At 36.8% G+C, this 9,619-nt stretch overlaps 1 pseudogene; it reads right to left on the bottom strand.

Annotated features, from left to right (window-relative positions):
- LOC113078298 (uncharacterized) lies at positions 1–5,320 on the bottom strand (annotated as a pseudogene).
- Positions 5,321–9,619: the final 4,299 nt, after the last annotated feature.

Consider the following 9,619-nt stretch of genomic DNA (forward strand, 5'->3'; position numbering starts at 1 on the left):
ATGCAGTACTACTCTATAGGTACTCAAGATTAACAGGATATTGAGTGAAAACGAGCATTTCACCCCCCCTTTAACTTAGTTTGCAGGCTACTAAACTAGCCAGTGCAGTGTAGTTCGACTTTAAGCTGCTACTTAGTGCTAGATACATTTTTCCTACACATTCAGAGAGAACTAACTAAACATTGATTTACCATACATCTCAATCGACTGATTCCAGCACTTTTGTCGTTGCTACTCTGTGTGACCGTCCTCCTGTGTTTCACGGACCAACAGCAGTAGGTGCAGCGCGCGCTCATCTCACGGGTCACCTGACCTGCATGGCCAAACGTCCGCTGAGCAGAAATCAGCTCTCAGTCTCCGTACGACCGTTACTGTGTTAGTAAAAAATGTAAAACTGGCCCTTAATCAGTTGATCAGCTGTCATCATTGATTGACAGCATTTCTCCTTTCTTGTGCTGACGAACTTGACCAACTAGCAGATCTGGGGTGGCCACCTAGAATCGATACTGTAACAGCGCCGTTACTACAGTCATCTGTTCATTCACTCCTTCAGCTGTGGCGTCTGAAAGACAATCAGAGAAATTAAAACAAGTGAAAGAAGCAGGTCATCTTTTTTGTTGACTTCAGAAGATAATCAGTGAATAAAGACTTACATTTTTGCTTTGTTTCTTTGTTTGTTACTCACCAGTGACAGTCACATCGAATCTTTTGAATGTGGTCTGTTCGCTGTTGATGATTTGCAGTTTAAAATGTCCAGAGTCTGTGAATCTGATGTTCGTGATGGTCAGCGATCCAGTCTTCGGGTTCAGATTCAGTCGGTCTCTGAATTGCTTACCATATGTCACCTTTCCTGAATCACATTTAACAACGAGACGGTTTTGAGCTCCAGACGTCCACACTATGAGATCATCCTTCTGAACCGCAGCAGCAGTCTGGAGAAGAGCAGACGCTCCCTCCTTCACTGACATCGACTCCACTTCACGTCACAGCAGCGCAGAAACAGAGGAATACAGGAAACAAGCCACTAAATTAATTCTGTTTGCATTTTCAATATCTCATACATTTCTTGAGACTTTTGAACCGTAATACTGTAAACTATACAGGGAATCCTCTTGGACCAGCTGTATTATTTAGATAACATAAGTAATAGTCAAATACAAACAACCATTTTAATTAGATTAAAACCACTTATTTTCTCTTAATGAAATAAGCTACTTTTGTTACTACAGCTGCGTCATAAAATGTAGTTTTAACTGCAGACTTAAATCGATTAAAGTAGATGTAGCCTTAAGATAAATTAAAATTAAGTAATCGATATTGACAAGTCAGCCTGAATCTCTGACTATCTATGATTCCTGATCATGCCTTTTCTCACTTTCTGAATTATTTCTCCTTAAAATATGCATATTTATTCATGCAGTATTGCAGCTTTAATCTTCTAATTGTATAGGCTTTATTCCCATGACATTGGGAATACGTGGTCCTATACTTGCAAGCGATCTAAAGGAAATGTAATATTTGAGCACTCTGAGAATGTGTGTGTGTGTGTGTGTGAATGTGCTTCAGATCCTGGGCTCAGTAGCACACTGGAAGAGATGTGATATACTTACCTTTGACAGAAAGAATGAATCTCTTGTGTTTGGTTTTCATGGTGCTCCCGCTGATGTTTAGTTTATAGAGTCCAGAGTGAATGGTTCTGATGTTACTGATAGTGAGATCTCCAGTTCTTTCATCCAACGTCAATTTGCTCCAGAATCTCCCATCAGCACCCGCAAACGTAGATTTGCTTCTGCTCCCTCCAGTGATTTCAGCAATGCGATTGTTGTCTTCTTCATAGCACCACTCTATCGTTTCATTAGCATTTATTTCAGTGAGGCCAGTGCGTAGAGTTAGAGAATCTCCCTCCTTCACGGTCTCTTCTTTCTCTTCAGCTGGCACAGCTTCACCTAGAAACACAGAACAGAAATGTGTTCATGAGGGTCAAAGTGCCTGTCAGAAGAGTCATTCAGGTCATTCGAATCATTTAAAATCCTGCATTTGATGACCTTTATCGATCAGCAATCGGCTAATTTATTTATTAATGCAGGAGTAGAAGGCAAGTAGCTTGCCAAACTACAGTTTCAGAGGACTGGACTCTAAAATAAATGGATAAATGCGTGACTCAAAATAATTAAAACACAGTTTGGAGGAGATTTAAATCCTATTTAGAGAATATAATACTTACCCACTTGCTTTTTTAATTTAGAGATCCTGTGGCGATAGTGATTCACGAACAAAGCTGCAGCCACAAGCAGCAAAACAGGAACTAAAACACCCAAAATGATTCCTGCTATAGCACCGGAAGAAAGACCTGGATCTGGGACAGCGATAAAGAGAGACAGTCAATGTAATAATCTTAGAGGACTAGTAATACTGTATGCCTAGTCTAGCTCTTTCAGTTCCTCACCATTGACCGAAAGAAGGAATCGCTGTGAGCCCTCACGGCCTCTGATCTGGAGCTCATAGAGTCCAGCGTGTTCACTTCTGCTCTTCTTGATAGTCAGAGATCCGTTCTGATTCAGCTGCAGTTGATCTCTGAATCTCTCGTCAGCATTGTTCAATGAGGTTTCACCTGTTTCACTATCGATTTTTAGCGAGGAGGATTCCTTTATCTCCAAACCTCCACAGCATCAGAGCATCTTTATGTGTTTCAGCATCGATACGTAGAGTGATAGGATCTCCTTCTGTCACTGATACTGACACTGATTTCACTCCATCCATCTCACCAACCACACCTGCAAAACATTATCAAAATGTTTTACACAACACTTCCCATCATGAAAACCAAAATGGTGCAAAATCTGGAAACCCTCACTCAATAACTGCAAACGTGTGACCTGAAATCATGAAACCTGAATAACTATAACCACTATACACTATGTAAACATTTCGGATTGGTCTCTTTTTTTTGTCTGTTGTCTGGCTCACAGCTTCAGTGTAGCTGGCCAAGAACACTGTTTATCAAAGTTCAACTACGCCACTGAATTAAATATTAATAAAAATGTAATTGAATCTTTTTATTTTACAGTTCTGACTTGTTCTCAAAATTGTAAAATATAAATTTGTAATTGCATGTTATAAAGCCATTATTGAGAGATATAAACAATGGGATAAAAAAAAATAGAACTGCAAGATAAAAACTTGCAATTGCGAGAAAAGTCAGAATTGTGCCATATTAACTCACAACTGAAAGAAACTTAGTCAGGTATGAGATATTAACTTAGGATTTAGGATTGCAAAATATAAATTCTCCAATGAGAGGAAAACAAAACTGTGATATTGTGAGATTTAATCTTGAAATTGTGTGAAAAATGTCAGAATTATGAGATCCAAACACGTAATTGTGAAGACAAATTCCGAATTGTGAAATATAAACTTAAAATTGTGCCAAAAAGAGTCTGAATTGTGAAATATAAAAGTATAATTGGATCTCTGAATAGAATGCGTAAGCAATGGAAAAAGTTTGGCCCAATGGTGGAAGAGCAGCTGATGTTACAGTGAAAGACTTGAGATACTCACCCATGATAGTCACATCAAATGTCTTCGTCGTAGTCTTTTCTCTAGAGATGGTGAGTTTATACTGTCCCGAGTGTCTGATTCTGGTGTTTGTGATGGTGAGAGATCCTGTCTTTTGATCCACCTGCAATCTGCCACCGATTCCAGCATCATTGGTGACAAAAAATGTGGTCAAGTCATGCTTTCTCTTTATTTGAGATATGAGATAGTCTTTAGGTCCGAACATCCACAGTATTGTATCATCGTTTAGTAGTTCAGAAAGGTTAGTGTGTAGGGTGACTGAATCTCCCTCCATCACAGTCACTGACTCCGATTCATCCGTCTCTGTAGCAGACACACCTGGAAAACAAACACAACCGCTTTAATAACTACACACTAACTTCAGCAAACACATTCAGCTGAAATCACTGTGTAGCTGCTGAAAAGACAAACTGATTATGATATACTCTTCAGATTTTAAAGGGAAAAACTGCGAAAATAAAGACCATACACAACATAGCTAAGCAACGTAACAAGATAAAAGTATTTAAAAATGGAAATGCTGTCCTTTGGTTCAGTATTTCATAGTATATGAAAGTCAAAGGTGCATGTTTTCTTTTATGTTCACCAGCGCACACACACACACACACAAACAAAACAAAAAAAAACCTAGGTTCATAACAACTTGGACAACAAAATTTTTTTTTATCCTTAAATTGTTTTCAAAGATTGTAACTTGAAAATAAATATTGTGTCTCAATGCATTGTCAGAGTTTTCATCTTGTAGTATACAGAATTGAATACATAAATGAAAACAACCACAAAACATTAACTTATACCAATTGTTGACGGCTGCATTAACTGCCCAGACTACAATTTGGTCATATTTTTTCATGTTAGTAACATAAAGTTGTAGATTGGTTTGAGTTGAGTTGGAAAATTTAGATGGACTTTCCCTTGATGACTGCAAGCTTGTAAAACTAGTTATTCATACAGTCTTAACATATAGTTTATGCAACTGGTATGTGGTCTTCCGTGTAGTTTCAATCGCATCTCGACTATTGAAGACAAAAATACTCTTCAAGCTTATCTCTATTAGATGTGTTACTTCTTCTGTCATAAATAGTCATTGACTAGAGAAATTATACAAACGTGCCTAAACATGACTAACTTAAACATGAAAATGAAAGGAAATCGAGGTTCAAAACTTACCGTGAATGACTAATAAAAACACAAAGATCAACATGTTCCACATGCTGTTGTAGAGCTGTGAATAAACTGAATGTATTTACGATGATCGATGAGATTTTAATGTTTCTGTCCGGCTGAATCGCTGTCGTCCTTCAGTAGCTCGCACTAGACAAGATCCTAAACTCAAAAGACAGTTTTGAAAAACAATCTTCAACGGAGAGACGTTAAAAGAGATAGGATAAAGACTTGTGAATGTGGATTAAAGAAGAACCAGTATAATTGTAGCCAGTATATAAAAATATATATATGTGTCCTGAAGGCGTGTCGCGATCGAGGCGCAGTTTCGAAAGCCCAATGGTGTCTGCACCTGCCCCTTTTCTTCCTCGAGGAGAGAGGAGGAAGTGCGCTTTTCCCCGAGCTCGTTCATTGATTATTATTATTATATTATAGTCCTAAATATGTTCCAGTTTGCGCACTTCCCTGTCAAAGAACTATATTTATCAAATCTCAGATCGCGCACTCATCCGCACTTTCGTGTTTTTCTCAGCTTGTGTTGTTGAGGTTATGGTGCTGAACAAACAAACTACCTGGCCTTGACTTTACGGCTAATGGACTGAAAACAAATATACCCTTATGAAAATTAACCATGGTTTTACTACAAATAAAACAAAAAACCATGGTTACTATAGTTAAACCATGGTAACCACAAATGAACTATGGTTTTGCTATATTAACCATAGTTTAACCATGGTATTTGTAGTATATCTGTGGTTATACAAATGGTAGTCAACACACCAAAAAACCATGGGTTACTACAGTTTTACTATAATAAAACCATGGTTATTTTTCGTAAGGGTAGTTAACCTGTGTCAAGCTTGATTCGTTAGCACTAACCAATTAAATAAACTAGATAAAGTTTAACTAAGTAGCATAATCTACTGTAGCCTACTTTATTGGAGGCATGTGAAAAACCTACAGTAAAAGTTGTTTCTAAATCGTCATCACAATCTCCCCATTGAATATACAGGTGTTGACTAGGCTAAATAATATGCGCATATATGCAAACTTTTGACAAGGCACTGCTTGTGAATGGGGTAAAGAAAATAACTAAAATTTAATACAGAACTTCCGCAGATAATGAGAGTCGTTCCTCCTGGCATGAATATTATGCAGGTTAGCTTGTTTTGGTCAATATAGGAGAAATGTAAAGATTTCTTCTAAATTGACCATGACAAGCCAACCTTAACTAAACTAAACTATCTTAGTTCAGTTTTGGTGATTTTTGTTGATTCTGAAGAGTTATGGAGGCTATTCCAGTAACACCAAACTAATTAAAATGATTTATTTCCTTGTGCAAAGTAAAAAAAAAAATCATTAATATATCATAGAATAGTGCTATCATTTGTAAACCTAAGCTAAAACAGGAGAATGTACAATGTGTTTCTAATTATGTGAGTTGCAATTATTTTTCATCGCCATTTCAGAATAAAGAGTTAAGAGTTTATATGGTTCGATGTCCACATGCTTGTTTAAGAAATTACAGTAGCATTTCTATTGTAAAGACGTGGCAAAACATTAAAGAATTAGAATTAGTATATATATAATCTATATCAATTGTACCGAAGCTTAGCAGTGTTTCTGAGGTGAAAGAAGGCTGTTTTTGTAACATGGGAGTTGCTGTATAATGTAACAATTTATATGGGATTATTGCAAAAGTGGGCACTTCAAAATACGGCAAACAACAAAACATATTCTAACCTTTGAGAAAAAAAATATATTTTTATGTATTTTTTAATGTTTCAATAAATACATATTCAAAATATATTTCAGAAAAGTTGTGAGTAGTTGGCCGCTTCCAGAAAAATGAACGGGTCTCTATGGGCCTCTGCTGGGTTTTTATGCTCATTACACTATTCTTTCAAAAAGATGATTTCTACAAGTTTTTGTCTCGAACCAGCAGATAGCATAATTCAACATCAAACACCTAGATCAATTCCCAGAAACAACTTAAATCAAATTTAGATACTCTTTTTTTTTTTTTTTTTTTTTTTTGCAAAAATGTTATATTTCACATGCAAGCTAATGGTGTAGTTGAGGATTTTGTGGTAAATAGGTACAAAAGTACTTTATATCTCCCAAAACACAGCTAACAATAGTAATAGTGTGTAATTAGATATTGAAGATTTGTCATCATGTGTTTCTTTTCATTGGTTGTTTCTTCTATATTGTTTTGTAAAAATTGCACTGTTCTTTTTCTTCTATTTATCTTGAGCTGTGCTTTATTTTGTGAATTAATAAGTGACCATTATTACCATTTTCTTTTTTTTTTCTCTTTCTTTTGAAAGAAACTGTACTGTTTTTATTTCGAGATTGATGTGCATTAATTGATTGTTTAATGTTATGGGGTGACTGTAGTTTTATTACTGGAGCTGTGATGATTCTGGTGTGTGTAGGAGTGAGTGTGTTTATGCACAGGTGTAAGGGAACGGTGACTTGCCTTTTTGTGGATTTTATTCCCTGCTATCATGCCTCCTGCACTCTGAATTCAGACGTCTGAGGCTATTCAGATCACTATTCTTGTATTTCTTTATATTGTATAACTACTTTACTGTTTATAATTTGCTCGTCTCCTCTGTGCTTATTTTTAATAAATTTATATTTTCTTTTATATATATTCACGTCTCCTGCTTACTCACTGTGAATGAACCTGTGTTGCCTTAAGAGCAAATTTGTATAGTCCCTGGTTAAACTCCAGGGTGCTATAGACGCTAGGTGTTCAATCTCTAAAACCCTTGGTCTTCTGCCACAACCGCATAAAACTTTATTCAGATTTAGAGTGGATTTTTATTATGGCCAGCCTAAGGCACATGTGCAATAATCATGCTGTCTAATCAGCATCTTGATATGCCACACCTGTGAGGTGGATGGATTATCTCGGCAAAGGAGAAGTGCTCACGAACACAGATTTAGACAGATTTGTGAACAATATTTGAGAGAAATAGGCCTTTTGTGTACATAGAAAAAAGATCTTTGAGTTAGTCTCATGAAAAATGGGGGCAAAAACAAAAGTGTTGTGTTCATAATTTTATTCAGTGTAATAAAAAGCAATATGGTGGTGTGGCGGCTTAACTTCTGTGATATCATGACCAATCCAGTTCTGTTATAGATCAATGTGGTGTAAACTTATAATAATGTATTACTACTGTCATGTGGACTTAACAGACACATGCACACAGTGGCCATAAAGTCCTCAAGACACTTGAGATTTTAGCCCCAGGGTTTGTTTAATACGAGGTTCAGATACTCATTCCTTCTTACAAGAGAAGCAAATAATGATCAGTTGCAAAGCTAAATGACAGTATTTCTTCGATTTGTGTTTTCTGAAAACAACATGTGGAAGAAAAACATCAGTGAAAAATAAAAATAAATAAAATAAATCTGTTGCACTTAATTAGCACCTCTTCAGCTTTGTGAACAAAAACAGTTTGTAAAAAAAACTTTTACTTTCCCTTGATGAAAGAGACAGGAAACTACAAATGATGCATATGCATTATAAGACATTTGAACATAATATGAACCTCGCAAGAAAGCAAAATGATATAATGTATATCGTGAAGCAAAATTATACACAATAATAATACAACTTTTCGACATTGTTCTTTTGAGAGGAATTCCATCCTGTTGATTAAACCTCACAGTTGAATCTGCAGGTTTTGAATATAAGGATAAACTTTTTAAATGGCTACCCACTGCTCCGGGTGTGTGTTCACAGTGTGTGTGTGTTCACTGCTCTGTGTGTGTGCACTTTGGATGGGTTAAATGCAGAGCACAAATTCTGAGTATGGGTCACCATACTTGGCTGAATGTCACTTCACTTTATTCGCTGTGAAACTTTATATATTTCTTTATATATACATAACTTCTCATGTCTGGTTAGGACAGCTTTCTCATCAACATCAGATCTGAAAGTGCTGGATCTGAAGATGATCTAGTCACTGTAATGATTTCACAATGATTTCACCGTGTAGATTAGATGAATCAGTGAAATGAAATCCCCTCATTCAGTGCAGTGATACGGTTTCTCTCCAGTGTGGATCCTCTCGCAGACATCCCAACCTGCAAAAAATCATTTCAGGGAGGTATCCCGAAGACCCCCCCCCCCCCCCCCAAAAAAAGAAAGGATAAACATCTCGGCTGTAGTCACCTTCTCAGTGAGACTTTGCCTATTTGAATGGGAGAACTTCCCTGCGCTTAGCCTCCCTAGCATGTTGTGGTCCCTAAAAGATATAGCATAAAGTATTATTTCTATAAGCTATAGGCCTATGTAATTATTCGTTAATTATGTTTAAATATGTAGATTACTTTTACTATTTATATAATCTGCTTATACAATTTATGTAAACTGCTTTTATTTATTTTCCATTGCAACTTTAAACAGGTCTAAAGAGTTTGTTGTTTTCATGTAGCCTTGGCAACTAGCCTGAATAATATGCAGATGAAATTAAACTTGTCAACTCACCTCAACATGCCTTTTGCAATCATTTAACCTGCCATGGGCAATGCTTGAGCAAGACTGTCATTATGTTTTACATATATAAGACAGGGGTACACTTTCGTGTAGTCTGCCGTAAAATGTGTCTTGTACTTTTTTTTTTTTTTTTTGGCACTTTCCCTCTGTCATGGTGCTCCTGTTTCTAGAGAGACATAACTGATTAATTTTGTTCGGGAGAAGAGATAAAAGCCCGCCCACACTGACAATTGATTGGTTGATTTGCAGAAACCGGCCAATCAGGATGCTCTCTGTCTGACATGCGCTTCGCACACACGCACATTAGCACACACACGCAAGGTCTCTCGCTCCCTCTCCCTCTCTGCCGTGCGCGCGCGACACGGT

Source organism: Carassius auratus, unplaced genomic scaffold (genome assembly GCF_003368295.1).
Source record: "Carassius auratus strain Wakin unplaced genomic scaffold, ASM336829v1 scaf_tig00025154, whole genome shotgun sequence".
NCBI classification, from domain to species: domain Eukaryota; kingdom Metazoa; phylum Chordata; class Actinopteri; order Cypriniformes; family Cyprinidae; genus Carassius; species Carassius auratus.